General features: G+C 38.6%; 1 long non-coding RNA gene across 2 annotated transcripts in view; it reads left to right on the forward strand.

Annotated features, from left to right (window-relative positions):
• The window catches only part of LOC131496859 (uncharacterized), a 211,003-nt gene that overhangs the window by 60,794 nt on the left and 131,956 nt on the right, over window positions 1–18,253 (forward strand). The window lies entirely within an intron of this gene.

Genomic DNA, 18,253 nt, shown 5'->3' on the forward strand with positions numbered 1-18,253 from the left:
CCCGTTGGAGACAATATTGTATAATGCATTTTAAAACAGAGTCCTCTTAGTAATTGGCTATTAGGAAGGAAGAAAACAAATACTGTTGACCCTGGTAATCATAAGTTTACCAATACCCTTCTGTCTATTTAAGCCTCCTGCCCGACTTTCCCACTCTCCAGATAATATCATACACATTTTCTAATTGTAAATGAGTGGCCAGTTTATTTGGAGGTCTGCTATAGTCAAGGCAGATGCATAGAAAATAGATCAATATAGAAAAGGGAATGATCTTCATAGGAGCATATTTTTAATAGCCTCCCGCAAGCACATTCAGTACGAGTGTGGCTAAAATCTAACAGCCCCTACATCCACATAATTAATGAATACCAGTTAGTAAACTAGAAAGCATGAATTCCAGTTTTGGTATAATTCAAAGTGTTATAAATTACTATAGTCATATCTAGTATTCTTTTATTTATCCATTTACCTATACATACAGTAAATATAGGTTGAGCTTAAAATATCTGTGAGTTACTGTTTGGGAACTCGGGGTGCAAAGATGAATATACATACTCCTTGCTGTCAAGAATTTCCCAGTGTCTTTCCAGGAGGTAGGGGAGGGGAGATAGAGACTCATAATAGAATGTAGTAAATGCAGTGGTAGAAATTTTAAGAGGGAACTCGCAGTGCCTAGAAGAGAATTGATATCATAGCTTAGGAGTGATCAGGAAAGAATTTGTGCAGAAACTACTGTCTGTACGGTAAACTATGAGTAAAGAGATAGTCGTAATAAGGAAGGTAATCCAAGGGAAGAGATGCAAGCTTCCGGGATAGTTTATGCAAAATCATGCAGTTTAAAATAGCATGATATATGAGAGATTATAAGCAATTTAATGTTGCCAAAGGCATCTGTCAAGGAGGGGGGGGATATTAACAGGTAAGACTATAGGGGGAGACAGGAGATCTCTTTGAGGGCCTTCTATGACCTTTTAACAACTTGGATTGATCTTATAAGAAATTAGGAATCACAAGACTGTTTAAACAAAGTGTGGCATGGCTAAATTTTTGTTTCCAATAAATTATTCTCTGTAGAGGATACATTTAGGCAATGATATGCCAGTAAATGTTTAACAACTGCCTGTTTGAAAACAAAAATCTTGGGGCGCCTGGGTGGTTCAGTCAGTTAAGCGTCCGACTTCGGCTCAGGTCATGTTCTCATGGTTCCTGGGTTCGAGTCCCGCGTTGGGCTCTGTGCTGACAGCTCAGAGCCTGGAGCTTCCTTCAGATTCTGTGTCTTCCTCTCTCTGCTCCTCCCTTGCTCATACTCTGTGTGTGTGTCTCTCTTTCTCAAAAATAAACATTAAAAAAAATTAAAAAAAAAAAGTCTTGATGCTAGCATTTGCCAATTTCCATGATGTAAATACTCCCACCATGGCAGATTTTAAGCTACTAATTTGAAGCCACTGAACCCAGAGTTGGGAAGAGAAGAGCACAAGTCTCATGAGCCAGGACAGCCCATCCTGCCCATCAGCAGATTGGAAGGGATAGTTGGGGAGAGCTAAGACACATTAGGAGACTTGAATAGTTCAGGTGAAAGATAACATGGGCTTGAAGTAAAGGAGAGGCAGCTGATGTAGAGTGAGGATGGCTTGGCTGTCCTGGAGATTGTTGGATATGGAGGATGGGAAATGACTAAAGATGACTCCCAGGTTTCTAGTTTGGATCGCAGGCTTAATGGCCACTAGGAGAGAGAAATCTGGTAGGCAGTGTGCTTTAAATAGAGAATGTAGTCAGGTGTGGAACACTCTGACAATGTATCCAATCATTGGTGGTCTGTGTGATTCTGGATTCTGGGAGTTAAGAAAGAGGTGGATATTAGGAGAAGAAGGTTACATATGGGAGTTACTGGTCTCTAGGTGATGATTAAAAATGTGAGTGAATAGGATTGACCAGAGAGATGTAGAAAAAGATGAGAACATAGCTTCCCAGTTGCTGTGATACAGTATTTGTGGTGTGCCTTGGATAGGTCTCATATATATATACAAACATGTTGATTCATTTAACTTTGGGGCTGCTACTGGGTGTCCTGGAATCACGGAGCAGGGCTGGGGCCATAAGAATCTCAGGCCCAGAAACCTTGAACCACAAGCATCTTTCTCATTCCCCTGTCCATATGCTGTAAAAATGTCATCATCTTTTAAGTGTTACTTGATGTGGAAAAACACGTGAAATACTAGCATATTTTGCAACCACAGAGTATGTCCTCATTTAAAGGAAAGGGAAAGGAAAATAATCTTTATAGAAAGGATACCAAAGGAAAGATCAGAAGGGGTCAAGGAGAACCTGGAAGGAGTAATGTCAAGGAAACTAAATATTTAAATTTGCAGAATGAACCTTCTTGCTGGTCATCAGTTACCAATGCATGCCAGTTCATTTGCTTATCATCTGTTTCATTCATTTATTTATTCATTCAGTAATTCAGATAGTTACATACATGTGTCAAGTCCCTATGAAGTGTCAGGTGCTTGACTTTTTGAACATTGGTCATTTGTTTGGTTCTGGCTGATAGCATAAAGCAAGCAAACATTGTAGCCAGAGAGAAAGTAAATTAGTCTTTAATGATTCAAAGATCTAGAGATCATCTTAGCATTCCTACCATTTGAGAGAAAGTGAGCATTTCATCAGGTACTTCACAAAATCAAGAGGATTCATTCTGGCATTTTGATAAGAACCCCCCTTTAAATTATTTTATTCCTTCAGGAATACTTTTTGAGTACATATAGCGGGTCAGACACTGGGCTGAGAATTCAATAGACAAAACAGAAAATATTCTTGCTGTTATGGAGCTCACATTCTAGAAGGAGGAGATAGATTATAAGCAAATGGATAACTACAACATATAGGTTGTCAGATGGTGATGGGTGCTAGGGAGAAAAATAAGGCAAGAGAGGGAGTAAGAATGACTGGGAGAAACTGTAATTTTAAATAGGGTGGTCAAGGAAATTTTAACATACAAAAAATATATTGAGGACGTCTCCTGAGTCATAATAACGAAACTCAACCAGGAACCCATTTGAAAATCTAATGCATTTTATTTTCCCAAAGCAACTTATTCTCATTTAAGAACGCTCTAGGGACTGGGGCACCTTGGTGGCTCAGTTGGTTAAGCGTCCAACTTCGGCTCAGGCCATGATCTCATAGTTTGTGAGTTCAAGCCCCATCCATATTGGGCTCTGCGCTGATGGCTCAGAGCCTGGAGCCTGCTTCAGATTCTGTGTCTCCCTCTCTCTCTGCCCCTCCCCTGCTTGCATTCTGTGTCTCTCTCTCAAAAATAAATAAAAACATTAAAACAAAAAACCCTCTAGGGACTAATCTTATATGCCAATCTTGGCCCATGAGTCCATGGATTTATTTTGTATTTGTATTAGTTAATGGGTAAACTTTTCTTTGCTCAGTGTTCTAGAATGAATACTTATCATCAAGTTCCATGTGTTAAGCAAAAGGAATACTTGAAGTGTCCCTAAGACAGTCTTAGGTCTCCTCTGGCCTTGAAATGGGATATTTTGAGTATCTTAAATTTTATCCTCTATATTGTCTCACCCACCTCATATCCTTTTATTTCTGTAAAAAGGCCCACTGACAATTTTATTTCCTCTGCTGAACTTTTCCCCAGAACCTCATTGTTTTCAGAGCTGGCTGAAGCCAATCCCTGATTTGCTAACTTCACTCTGCCTGAGTATGCTGGGACCTGGGCGGAAAGCTGCTCATGGAAGTTTTTGCTGTGGGGTGTTTGGGGCAGAAGTCGCAGTGGTTATAATGAGGTCCCTCTGGTCCTTTGAAAATTAACCTCCCTTGGATGACATTCAAGATAGATTTGTATTGGACTGAGGTTGGCAAAACAGGTGTACCTTATTTTACCTAATGTGTATTTCATGAAAGAGTGAATGAAATCAGGTTTGGTAAATCAAATCCTGTCTGAAGTACTCTAATGAAAATCACTGAGAAATCACATCTTATAGTGAATCCTTATGGAAAGTGAATAATTGATGTCAAATTTATCTTAGCACAGTCACAGATTCATGTATTTGGGGTACATCTGCTGGTGTTACACCTTTAATGAAAATTTGGGGAACACTGATTTATGCTCTGGTCAGTGTGATAGTCCAGGCTTTATAGCATGAGATGTTTCCTTGAAAAGGAGGCTGTTGGCTAGGACAGGGGTCGACAAAATTCTTCTGAAAAAAAAGCAAATAGTAAGTATTTCAGGCTTTGCAAGCTATAAGGTCTCTCTTTCGCAAGTACTCAACTCTTCCACTAAAGTGTAAATGCAGCCATAAGACACCATGCAAATGAATAAGCATGGCTGTGTTCCAATAAAACTTTATTTATGGATACAAAAATTTGAATTTCATTTAATTTTTATGTGTTGTGAAATAGTCTTCTTTTGGTTTTTCTTTCAACCATTTAACAATATAAAAAATATTCTTAGTTTGTGGGGCATACAAAAACAGATGGTGAACTGGATTTGGTCCATGGGCTGTAATTTGCCAACTCCTGGGCTGGAATGTTATGTTATTCAGGGTACTGCTCACACATCATTTTCTCCAGGTTTACATGAATTTTGTTTAGTGGAAGTTTGGGGCATTGTTTTCACATCTGCATGTTTAATGGCTAAAAGTTCCAACATTTCCTCTACTTTTGGACCAGTTATATAACCTTTCCGACTCAGTTTCTTCACTTGTAAAATGGGGAGGATGATACTTGCTTCCAGTAGGTGATAGGCAGATTAAATTATATGGTGTGTATAGAGCGGGCAGGAAAATATTTCATTCAGTAAAATAACTTTCATTGTATAATAATAGGTGCTTAAGAAAGAGTAACATCTGCTCATATTCTCGTTGGAAAACTCTTTTGCTGTTGACAATAAACTGAAGGCAGGAATGTGGTGAACTAGTTGGAGGATGACTGGCACCATCCTTCTTAGTATATTGTGGGTTGTCTTGTGTGGATGCTTTTAGCCATGGAGAAAATTTGCCCCTCTTGAGTATTTCCAATCCTTTGTGACTTGGCCATTGGGCTGGCAGGATGAGTGGGCCTCACCTGTTGCTAGATGTGTTAACTTGACATGCCTCTTTAAGGTGCAGTGCATGGGGATACCTCCTAATTTTATCAGCCTACATATCAATCGGTTTCCCTCTACCAGAAGACCGTCTTAGTCCCTTTCACCAGTCACAGGTATTCTTATTGCTGTTGGTCGTCATTAAATTGTGAAGGACATAGTTTAAAGGGCTTTCCTTCCCTAACACTTTGCTTTTTCTTTTCCTTGAGTATGTACACTAGGTCACTTTGATACATTTTTAGATGGGTAGGAAAAATTCACCATAGACAACTCTGTACTGGATTGGAGGCAAAAACTGGATACTGTAAGTCAGTATCATAGGGTTGCTGGGTAGCTCAATCAGTTAAGTGTCTGACTTTGGCTCAGGTCACAATCTCGTGGTTTGTGAGTTCAAGCCTTGTGTCAGGCCTTGTGCTGACAGCTTAGAGCCTAGAGCCTGCTTCGGATTCTTTGTCTCCCTCTCTCTCTGTGCTCCTCCCCCACTCACATACTCTCTCTCTCTCTCTCTCTCTCTCTCTCTCTCACTCTCTCTCTCACTCTCTCTCTCTCAAAAGTAAGTAAACATTCAAAAAACAAGTCAGTATCACAGCAGGATGAGGAGAACAGTTGTGGAAATCGTGGCTCCTACAGGACCCTACAAGTAGAGCAAGAAATAGGGAAGTCTGAAGATCTCAAAGATTCAGTGGCATCTGTATAAGAGGAAGCAAATTGGAGTTTGCTTTTTATCATCCACTTTCGGAAGGAGGGTACTGCTACAATAGCTGTGGTTCTCTCTATTGTATGGATAAAACATATAATATATATAATTTGGTTTTTGTTAACAATATAAGAAAAATACAGCAAAATACCCAAAGCACATTGTTTGTTGTGTTAAATGTATGCATGTTCTATAGAATAGACAGTAAAGCCACTACCAAGGGGTAACATGAAATATCAAGTGTGGGTTCCCCACTGTCCAGGGCCTGTGGCCATAAAGATGAGTGGGAAGGTGGTACTAGGGCCTGCTGTTTCATGGCCACCAACAAGGAACTGCTTGCCTGTAACATTCCTTCCAAGTTTGATCACTTCTTTTCACTGTAGAAATGATTTTTAGAGTAGATTCCTGCCCACTGACAGCTGGATTATGGTTAAGAATTATTTTCACCAAGTCTATAAAAGCTGAACTTCTACTTTTAGACCACGGAAGGTTGTTTCAGTGTTAGTAACCAGGAGGTTGGATTCACAAGGTTCCCTGTTTTCTGTATCTACCTTCCAGTTCTTAAAACTTGAGAAAGAAGAATCAGCTGAGATGTCCTATCTGGTCAATGTTGGGGAAAGGCTCTCAAGCACAATAAAAGATGAAGTTGCTGGGAAGCTAGCAAGCTACTGGGCAGCAGAGCAGTGGTCCAGAAAATAATAAACGTTGAGGAGGATGTGGGGAAATAGACATTCTTGTGAATTGCTGCTGTGACAGTATGGCAGTTTCTCAAAAAAGTAAAGCTAGAATTACCATATGATCTAGCCGTTCTTCTGCTAGGTATATATCCAAAGGAGTTGATAGCAGGGACTCGAACAGATATTTGTCCACCCATGTTCGTCGTGTTATTCACAATAGCCAAAAGGTGGAAGAAACCCAAGTGTGCATCCATGGATAAATGAATAAACAAAATGTGGTTTATACGTACAATGGAATATTCTTTCTAAAAAGGGAGGAAATTCCGACACATGCTGCAACATGGATGAACCTTGAAGACCTTATGCTAAGTGAAATAAGCAGGTAATACAAGGACAAATGCTTTATCATTCTAGTTATATGAGGTACCAAGAGAAAGTAGTCAAATTCATGGAGACAGAAAGTAGATTGGTGGGTGCCAGGGGCTAGAGGAGAAGGGAATGAGGAGTAAGTGTTTAATGGAGACTTACCCCATTGGTCTGGGAAGTTTGGGCAGTTTGGGAAGTTGAAAGTCTGGGCAGTTTGGGAAGATGAAAAAAGTTCTGGAGAGAGATGGTGGTGAAGGTTGTACAATAATGTGAATGTAGTTAATGCCACTGAAGTGTGAACTTAAAAATGAATAAAATGGTAAATTTTGTGCCATGTATTTTTTACCACAGGGGAAACAGATGAGAGAGAGAGAGGGAGAGAGAAATTTTCCATATCAGCCAATATTGAGCCATAGATACAATGGAATAGAAAAATGAGGTTCAGAACTAGGCTAAAGCTAAATTCTCCATAGAAAATGCTTTGTATTTAGTGTCTGCAAGCTGGGGATTAATATTTCATCCCCACCTCCCTTCTTTGCGCAGAGAACTGGGTTTAGGCAGGGAAAAAGAAATCACTGTGCAACAATCCATTGTTAAAAATAGGTTCTTTTGGATCAGGACATAGCATATAAAATTGCTGTATATAATATACTGAACACCATACATATGGTAGAGATGAACCAGGAAATTCTGTTGTAGAATAACTTGGTATGCTGGATGATCAAGGATTTTCCAGTAGGAAAAGAACTCACATAATGCATGCATGTTCTCTGGTGTTACCTGTTTCTTTCTGTTATGCTCAACCCCCTCATTTCCTCTCAAGTCAAACTCCATACGTACTCCCAGATGCATCTACCTATCATTTGTCTTTAAGAACATTTCGTTTTACCCTAAGGATGGTGTGAAATATATGATGAGAAGGTTCCAGGTCTTCCTTTGTGGTGAGAAGATATTATCTTAATGTTCAAAAAGTCTGATCATTCCCAATGATTCTGACCAGTTGACATCATCAAGAGCAGCCCCACCGCCAGCTTTGAAAACAAAGGTGAGGGAGGAGTGGGGGGAATAAGAGAGAGCATGTATCGTGTGCTTTCTTTCATTGCTTCCTTCTCTGTCTCTGTCTTTCTTTCTTTTTTTTTTTTTTTCTTTTTAAGGAAAGATTGGTTAAAATAAAGAATAAATATGAGTAAAAGAAGTGGTGGTAAAGAGAGGGTTAGGGTGGAGAAAAACACCAGGGTGTTTTTATTTTATTTTATTTTTTCTATATAGCACTCTGGGAAGTTTTGAAGGGAAAAAAAAAAGATTTAAGAAGTGATACTTTTGAACTTCAGCCAAAAGCAAGCCATCAAAATGGGACACTGTCCCTTTAAGTGCAAGCCTGCACAAACGAAAGGAAATTAATTAAGTATCCGACGCTGGTGTGGCGCCATGGAAAGAATACACAATCTGGGTCCAGCATGCCAAATCTGAAATGAAAATGAAGGTGATCCGTCATATTTGGCTGTTTTTTTAAGACAGAATATATATTTTTGAAAGTTGACTAAGCAATTACCCAAATTAAAGAAACTAGAAAAGCAAACAGTGGTAAAAATGCTTTAATTTTTTAGAGGGTAAATTAGTTTTAAAATGTGTGCCTTTTATTATCTTAATACCAAAGAGAAAGAAAAAAAAGCCGGGGTGTTTCTTAACTCCTTAATGGCAGCATCTCAGAGAATTTATTTACTGCCGCTGCCAGTGATAAAATTTCCAAACTTAAGGAAAACTTAAGAAGGCTTGGGCTGTCTTCTAAGCTCTAAGGAAGAGATGCTTAGTATACATTTCTGAATCTGAGATTTGTTAAAGGTATTTTTCCTCTCTTACATGTGGGTCCGTGCTCCACTAGCCTGCCTTACATGCCATCAGCAGCCAGATGGATTCTCTCTCCTACCACCACGCATACCCTCTGGATCACGAAACTCAGGGCCTGCCATTTGGCAGGTAAGGGCAGTCTTGCATTGCTCTGTTTCTGTATTAGTCTCTGGTGATGGCCAAGGGAAGGGATGCAAGGACTTTAGAAAAGGGTCCTCTCAGAGAACAAGAGGACATGTGCCAGGTGGATTTTGTGGTCACCTGGACATTTATTGTTCTTCTTGAGCTTGGAAGAGAAAATCAGAGACAAAGCTCCTGAGAATTCCATCTTACTTCTCAACCTCCTTAAGCTTTTTCTGATACAGTAGGTGGAAATAGCTGTCAGAAGGAGACACATCCTAAAATAAACACGGTTATTTATGGAGATCTTCGAAGGGAAGTCTATGTTAGGTTAGACTCTCTTGGTTTTAAGAGACAGAAAATCTATGACAAATGGTCTTGAGACAAAAGGTAGTTTGTTGTCTTTCATAATTAGGAAGGTCTACCAAAGGTCTAGCTTCACCCATGATTAAAATTCAACACTTAACTGTATGTGGTGTTGACTGAAGTCTTCACTTCCTATTTTTGACAGTGCTTTCTCACTCTGAAGCTTTATTTTCCCTCATGTAAGTCTAGTGAGGAAGGAAGTTTCTGAGAGATCAAACAAAGGCTTTGGAAGTTTTGCTGGCTTTGACTGGTCTAACTTTGGGCATGTGCCTATTTATAAATTCTTCACTGTGTTCAGGGACATGAGATGGGCATATAGGATTATCTTTGTCAAATGTTGCTAAGAGTTAGGAGCAGAACTGCCTACAGCAAAATTGCCTAGGGGAAGAGCCTTTGCCTTGATTGATTGCGACAAGATAGAGTGGAATATTATGAGTGGCAAAAATAAGATTGCTTAACTTATAAGTGATCTTAACCACCCTTAAATGTTTTAAATGACCAACAATTGTTTCCCAACTAGTTCAGAATTAGGGATGGAGGCAACAAACTCCCATCAGCAAACACAGTGCAGAAGGGAGTGCAGAAGGGTACTTATTGTCGGGAAATTGCTGGGGACTGGTGATGATTTAAAAAAAAAAGTTTTAGGAAGTATAACAAATATACAGAAACATGCTCAACATTTAAGTTATAACTTTAATAGATTTTTAAGGTGAGCACAGCCATGTAAATAGCACCCAGATCAAGGAATAGAACATTGCCAGAACACATACATAGACCATATGCTATGCACATGTCTAGCTTCATGGATAAAAGTAAACAGTATTCCAAAGAGGTTGTACCAATTCATACTGCCACTTCAAGTTCTAAGAGTTCTAGTTGTGTGATATTCAAGAGAAGAATCTTATAAATATTTTATTCTTTCCTTGATGATATCTAACATATATGTATCTATTATATGATATAATAGATATTATATATAATTGATATAATTTTTATTTTTATCTGTATTTTTATTTTCTAAATGGAAGCCCAACATGGCTTCTGGAGCTTTCTGGGCTTCTGCAAACTTAGATAATTCTCTCACATCACTTGACTTATCTGATTTTCTGGGATTTAGGGTTCTTAGAAACTTGGCATACTTTTTCTTTTCATTTGTGACTTCTAATTTAATTAATGATCTATAACTAGAGAGTCTGAGATGCAGAGAAGCCAAATAAGTTGCCTAAGGACAGCTAACGTGTCAGTGACTGAGCTGGGACTATACATCTTGAGTGTAACCAGCTGGCTTTTACACTTAAATGTGCATATATTTCTATTTACTTGAGTCTCCTTAAGTATATGACCCCAGGGGGGTCACACAATTATTAACTCAGGGAAGTTTCTTCCTTTATATTTGTTTGCCAGAGTAATGCATGCTGAGAGTTTAAAACATAAGAAGCTATATCAGTAGTTTATCATATGACATTGCCACCATTCTCTTTAGCTCCTTGACTTGACATCCTACTAATCTCTTCTGGTTTTCTTCCAGAGTCCAATTGTGTTAATCCTCTCTTTACTACCACAGCAACCTTATAAGGAACAGAATTATTTTCACTTCTCTTTTCCAGAAACTGTAGAACTCAAAAGAAAATTATAGTCCCCCAATAGGACTTGAATGGGCTTTAGCCATAACAGGAACCACCATAATCCAAAAGAGGAGATAAGTTAAAATGGGCACAGGTACAGATTTCTAAGATGCTGCTTCATACTCATTGTATGAAGAGGATACCTATAAGCTAAATGGGAATAAGAACTTTGTAATCAATGTAGGAGAGTTCTAATCTGGGCTTTGTACCTTGGACTGTTCCACGGCCTCAATTTTGTCATCTTTATAATGGTAGCAGTGTTGTAAGAATTAGAGATAATAAATATAAAGCACTCAACGAGTACTATTAATATTCTTTATCATTATTGAAGTGATGTATATTTCTGGCACATTGATATCTTTTATATTATTAGAGGAATATGCTTATTAAGCTATGTAGAAGCTTTCTAAAACAAATTAAAACAGCCTTTTCCCTAAATGCCTAACACTTAATACAATATTAGCACAGATGTTAGAAGAACCGCAATCTATTTGTAAGTGCACTTTCGAACAGAAATGTGCCAGAACAGTGGCTCCCAAGTCCAGAGGAGCAGGAGTATCCTCTAGGACTTTTAAAAACATACAACATTCTGGGCTCCTTCCCTGAAATATTGATGGATATGCCAGTGTGATGCCCAGGTCTGGAGCCAGACTGCCTTGGTGTGGATTCCAGCTCTTCCATTACTAGCTCCGTAAGTGTGGAGTTATTTCGTTTCCCGGCCTAAATTTTCCCATCTGTAGCATAGAAATAACACTTATACTTGCCTGGTACATAGAAAGAACTCCAAAAATGCTTGCTTTCATTAGGAGGTAGGAGTCTGTATTAAAACCAAAACAAACTTCCTGACAAATCTGGGATCCAGCCTTGTTTGAGAATCACTGACCTACACACAGAATGTAATGTGGTGTTCTGGATAAAAATTTTACATCTCAAACTATAACCTCTTAAATTCTTTACTCTTCCTTAGATCTAAAGAAAACTTAGGTGTTTGAAATTGAGACAATGAGAGATCCTTTAGTCCTGAGGAAGATTAAATTATATGTGTAGTTTGGAATATATATAATTTTTGTTTGCAAGAATTATTTATCCATGTGTATTTCTGTCCTTTATTTCACTGCCCAGAAGTGACTCCCTTGAAAAGAAGTAGGAACGAGAGAGAAACAGTGGTCACAAGTCCAGCATGATACACTTCCCGGCATTCAAAGTTGATTTATCCTAATGGCAGAGGCCACTTAACTCAATGTCAGTTGCACAAGTTTTGGGGATAAGTCCTGACCTTTGCATTAGGAATTAAAGAAACTCCAGCTTAATATTCGAAGTACTAGCATCATGTCCCATTTGTTGCCTGTCTGGTTCAGAATTTGTCAATTGTTTCTGATTATTTGATTCTGTCTTTGCCCTTCCTTTGGTGCTGGGTATGGAACTGGAATTTCTGTGTCGGTTTCCGTGCTTGAATCCTTTGCTTTAGTTTTTTGCCCCAGAGCCTGCAGATTTGCCAGAAGTTGGTTTTCAAACCGCCAGTGCTCTTTTCTGCACTCCACCCTCATGTATGTAGTCCTCAACCTGTTCTGATTTCCTTCTCTGCCTGGATCTGTGGACATTAACTGCTCTCACATCTACAATCTCTTTGTTCTGTTCACATTTTATAATTTTAGTATTTTGAGTCTTCTCTCCTTTTTACTTGGCTAGTCTAGCTAAGGTTTTATCAACCTTGTTGCTCTTTTTAAGAGACTAACTTTTAGCTTTATTGATTTTCTTAATTTTTTTCTATTTTTATTTCATTTATTCCCATTCTGTTCTTTATTATTTCTTTTGTTTTGCTTACCTTGGGTTTCATTTGCTCTTCCTTTTTCACTTGCTTAAAATGGAAGATTCACTTACTGATTTGAGATTGTTCTTTTTAATGTAAGCATACACTATAACTAAATTTACTTCTAAGCGCTGCTTTATTTTATTTAGTGTTTTATTTTCGAGAGAGAGGGGAGAAGAATGGGGGAGAAGGCATACAGGAGAGAGAGAGAGAGAGAGAGAGAGAGAGAGAGGAAATATATTCCAAGCAGGCTCCATGTTCAACATGGAACCTAACACTGAGCTCGATCCCACGACCCTGAGATCATGACCTGAGCCGAGATCAAGAGTTGGATGCTCGAACGACTGAGCCACCCAGGTGTGCCCTAAACACTGCTTTAAATTCATCCTGTAAGTTATAGTATATTGTATTTCTTTTTTCTCATTCATATCAAGGAATTTTCTAATTTCTCTTATGACTTCTTTGAGCCATTGATTATTTGTTAGTTTATTGTTTAATTTCTACATATTTGTGAATTTCCCAAATTTTTATCTGTTATTTCTAATTTAATTCTGTGTAGTCAGAAAACATATTTTATATGATTTTTATTCTTTTAAATTTATTGAGTTTTGATTCATGACTTAATATATGGTATATATTGGAGAATATTCTATATGCACCTGAAAAGAATGTGTGTTCTGCTGTTGTTGAGTGAAGTGTCCTATTAGGTCTGTTAGATCTATTTGCTTTATGTGGTTCAGTTTTCCTCTAGTTCTTCTGTTCACTATTTGAACAGATATTGAAGTCTCCAATTATTATTGTTGAACTATCTTTTTTCCCTTCAATTGTATCTTTTTTTTTTTTTTTTTTTTTTTACTTCATGCACTTTGAGGCTCTGTTGCTAGGTGCATATGTTTGTAATTGTTATACCTTCCTGATAGATTGATCTTTCTTTCATTATAAAATGACCCTTTATATATTGAGAAATATTTTTACTTTTATATTAAATTGTGCCTGATATTATACTAATAAATTTATTAGTTTATCACTTCAGCTCTCTTATGGTTGATGGTTGTGTGGTATACCTCCCCCCATTCTTATATTTTTCTCTCTGAATCTAAAGTGTATCTTCTATAAACAGCATATAGTTGAATTGTGTTGTTTTTTTCTAATATGATCATCTTTGTCTTGATTGGATTATTGAATCTATTTACATTTAATGATATCAAAGTATGTTGGATTCATTTCTATTATTTTGCTTTTTGTTTTCTGTATGTCTCAAGAAATTTTTGTTTCTCTGTTCCTCTTTATTGCCTTCTTTTGCAATAAGTTATTTTCTACTAAATTTTTACATTCCTTTAATAATTTCTAAACTATTTATTAAAAAAATTTTTTAAATGTTTGTTTATTTTTGAGAGAGAGAGAGAGAGAGAGAGAGACAGAGCATGAGTGGGGGAGGAGCAGAGAGAGAGGGAGACACAGAATCCGAAGTAGGCTCTAGGCTCAGAACTGTCAGCCCAGAGCCCGACGTGGGGCTCGAACCCATGAACTGTGAGATCATGACCTGAGCTGAAGTCGGACGCTTAACCGACTAAGCCACCCAGGCGCCCCTAAACTATTTTAAAAATGTATTTTCTTTGTGGTTCCTCTAAGGCTTAAATATATTTCTCAACTTATCTGAGTTTACTTCAAATTTATAATCATTAAATTCCAGTGAGATATCAAAACTTTCTTTTATATAGCTCTATTCCTCTATAAACTTCTCTCCGTTTTTGTCCTGTTAGTGTCCGACACAGTGTGCTTGTGTATATGTTATAAACCCAACTATACCTGCTTATAATTATTACTAGATTCCTTCAGGAAAGCCTGTTTCCTCCACAGCGAGCTACTTCTGATGTCACTCCTCAGAGAGCGCAGCTTTGGGCAAGTGGAAATCTCCCTGACCAACAGGGATGATTATTGTTTTACCCAGCCTCTCTTTGTCCATCCCTTTCCCTGACCTCCCCATTAAACTTCTGGCCGTTTGCCTCTATTGATATCAACACCCAGCTGTTAGCTTCCACTAATTGCTAGCTGATTGTTCTGTTGTTTTCAACAACAAGCTTAAATTGCTCCATAGTCTGATCCAATTACATTCAACCATCTTTTCCCGGTTATGTGTGGCCACTGTTTGAGTTTTGCTCTAACTCTAGGAGGAATATGGTGAACTGTCGTTTGCTCTGTGTTAAACTTCTAGCGGTCTTTTGTTCACTTGCTGTTAATATTAATCTATTAGTGTTCTCTTTATGGCTCACCACTAACATCTCTATTGGTTTACACAGTCCTCAGGCATGAACTTCTGCATAGTTTGTTCCATATAAGGTCAATCCCCTTAGGAAGAGTTACAGAACTCTCTGTTTTTACGGACTGCCTACCCCCCCATGAACCCCCTTGGCAGAGTCTTTGCTTACCTGCTTTGGAGTTGGGGAAAAGGGCCCACTTGTTTGCGAGTGAAACTCCTGCACTGGCAGGTGTGGTAGCCTTCAGTCTTCCTGGCTTGCTCCTCTGTGTGTGGAACCTCTGCTCTGTGAACAGGCTGATCTGTGATAGGGATGATCAGAGTCCAGGATTCTTTAGTAGACCCTGTAACAGTTTTCTTTTGCCTTTGGGAAACTGGAGCATGTGATGGGAGAATAGCAATGCTGAAGGCAGTTACAGCACTGGACATTAGGCTATTGTCTATGTTACTTTGTTTCTTTACTGTGCTCAGAGATTCAAGAGATAGTTCAGGGAACTGTATATGACAGTTGTTTAGTCATATGTTGGAGGAGGAACTTCATTAAGAGGAATATGTTGAGAAATATTTTAAAGCCACTGGTCTAGGAACACCGCATATCTGGTCCAGATCTAGTGTTTCTCCTCTCTAGGGGCCAAAGAAATATATAAAACTATTATTTTGGGAATGCAAGCTGGTGCAGCCACTCTGGAAAACAGTATGGAGGTTCCTCAAAAAACTAAAAATAGAACTACCCTACGACCCAGCAATTGCACTACTAGGCATTTATCCGTGGGATACAGGTGTGCTGTTTCAAAGGGACACATACACCCCCATGTTTATAGCAGCACTATCAACAATAGCCAAAGAACAGAAAGAGCCCAAATGCCCCTCGAGGGATGAATGGATAAAGAAGATGTGGCATATATATACAATGGAGTATTACTCGGCAATCAAAAAGAATAAAATCTTGCCATTGGCAACTACTTGGATGGAACTGGAGGGTATTATGCTAAGCGAAATTAGAGAAAGACAACTATCATATGACTTCACTCATATGAGAACTTTAAGACACAGAACAGATAAACACAAGGGAAGGGAAGCAAAAATAATATAAAAAGAGGCAGGGGGACAAAACATAAGAGACGCATAAATATGGAGAACAAACAGAGGGTTACTGGAGGGGTGTGGAGGGGGGGATGGGCTAAATGGGTAAGGGGCACTAAGGAATCTACTCCTGAAATCATTGTTGCACTATATACTAATTAATTAGGATGTAAATTAAAATAATAAAATTAAAAAAACTATTATTCTTTTCAATTCTTCCTCCCTCCCCAACAACAAGATACCGCACAGTTGATAGACATTGAAATAAGTCAGTGGATTAGGAAGATGTTTAGGAGTTCAAACATCTGCAAGATCCATGTAGTGAAACGGATATGGAGGGATATGAGGAAAAGGGATACGTTAAGAATGGTTCTTAGATTCTTAGGGTTGTGCAACAGTATATTAAATCTCTTACGGAGAGAGGAAAGGGAGGACATAACAGACTGAAATTCCCAGGAATTAAAAGCTGTAGTGAAGAGGATGGGCCCATAAGAAAATTGAGAAATGGATATCAGGATGGAAGCAGGAAAATCAGGAGGTTCTGGGGTGAGATAATGTTTTATATAAAGAAAGCAGTGAAGGTATAATTTGCTTTTGAGACATTATGACAGAGGAAGTCTGAAAAGGATCATCTGATTCTGTGACATGGGAGTCATTGGTGACTTTAGTAGGAATCATGTGAGGTATGGGGTGGAGTTGTATTGCAGAGGTTTGAGTGATGAATGGGTGGTGACTTGGTGGAGATGAACACGTGGAGGCAGGAGGTGACTGCTTCCAAGTCCTTTTCCTTTTTGAATGCAGGAGAGACATCCTGAGGTCAGGAAGGTATTAACAGAATGAGGAGCTAAGTCTCCTTGTGAAGAAGTTTATCAGAAGAAGGCATGAGGGCATTAAAGACTAACTTCTCTCCTACATGGGGTGAGCACAGAGTAAAAAATACTGGAACTAGTCAGATATCCTGGCCCTGACATTTGTTACTTGTGTAACTCTGTGAAAGCAAGAAATTTAGTCTCTCTGTACCTCAGTTGCCTCATCTGTAAGATGAGAGTAATTAGACCTACACTGAAAGGTTCCCATGGCAAATAAAATCACGTATATGAAGCAGCAGGTACATAATGCATGCTAACGAATGTTTCTTTCCTTTCTTTGCCTCATTTTGCCTGCCCTATTTAATTTGAAATGTAGGTGAAGATATTACTAATGTTTTGTTATGTACACAGTCACCTTTGCAGGAACACTGACTACTCCATTAAAATCGTGATATTTATTGAGGTATTGATGTGAACAAAGAAGGGTTCAAGCATACCAGTAACATATTCAGATTACATTTAACTATGATTACTTTGTCTCAACTGTGGGGAACAAAAGCTATGTAGGAGAGTGTGTAGGAGCATAGGGAATATCTATGCTACAGATAGTGTTCTGGGGATCACAGTGGCTGTGTGGGAGAGGGACATGAGCTGATTTGGTAAATTTGAGGCAGGAGAGTGGACAGATGTGGAAAGTGACTAGACCCAGGGGGTGAATGGAGAGAATGAGACAAAGATGCTCCTCTAAGTTTTGGCTTGGACACCTGGAGGCATGAGTACTGTCAATACCTGACAATTATCTTGATGAGTGATTGATTGACTGCTGTTCCTGCAAAGCTGTGATGAGCTGGACAGACATCAGTGACATACTCCATGTGAATTCAGAGGTTTTCTAACAACGGTATAGTATTAAAGGAACTTTTGGCATGATCTACACAGGTAAATATGAAATATACGAAAATGTGTATATGTTTTTTAGGTAGTAATGCACTGTTCCAGAATTAATTATTGCCATATTCAGTTTTGCAGAAAATTTTTCTGTGGATACTGCCAGTCATGTAAGAACTCCCTGTTTTTCGACACACGTCACTTCTAGAAAAAGTTACTACAGGAAGTTAGCAGCCTTCCCCATGTTGTCTCCAGACGTTGAAAGCTCAGCTATGGCTACTGTGGGTGAGCAGTAGGGACGATGTCAGCTTCCATCCAGCGCTTTTTCTTCTGTCTGTGTTTTGACTGTCATCCTTTCGGCTTGTAACAGAAGGAATGGGTTTTCCTGTGGCTAGATGGGCCTGGGAGGTTTGAAAAGTAAATCATTAGAGGCTTTCATTATGAGATTGAAATATATTATTGATATGCTGAACTCCACATGGGTATAAAACGAAAGCAAAGTAAACAGAATATCTCCCCACTGACCCAAGTGAGGAATTTCCAGATGCTGTCACAGCAGGCTCTGTGGATGGAACCTTTGCTGCTTCCCAAAGGTCAAATTTATGA

Source organism: Neofelis nebulosa, chromosome 16, assembly GCF_028018385.1.
Source record: "Neofelis nebulosa isolate mNeoNeb1 chromosome 16, mNeoNeb1.pri, whole genome shotgun sequence".
Classification (NCBI taxonomy): domain Eukaryota; kingdom Metazoa; phylum Chordata; class Mammalia; order Carnivora; family Felidae; genus Neofelis; species Neofelis nebulosa.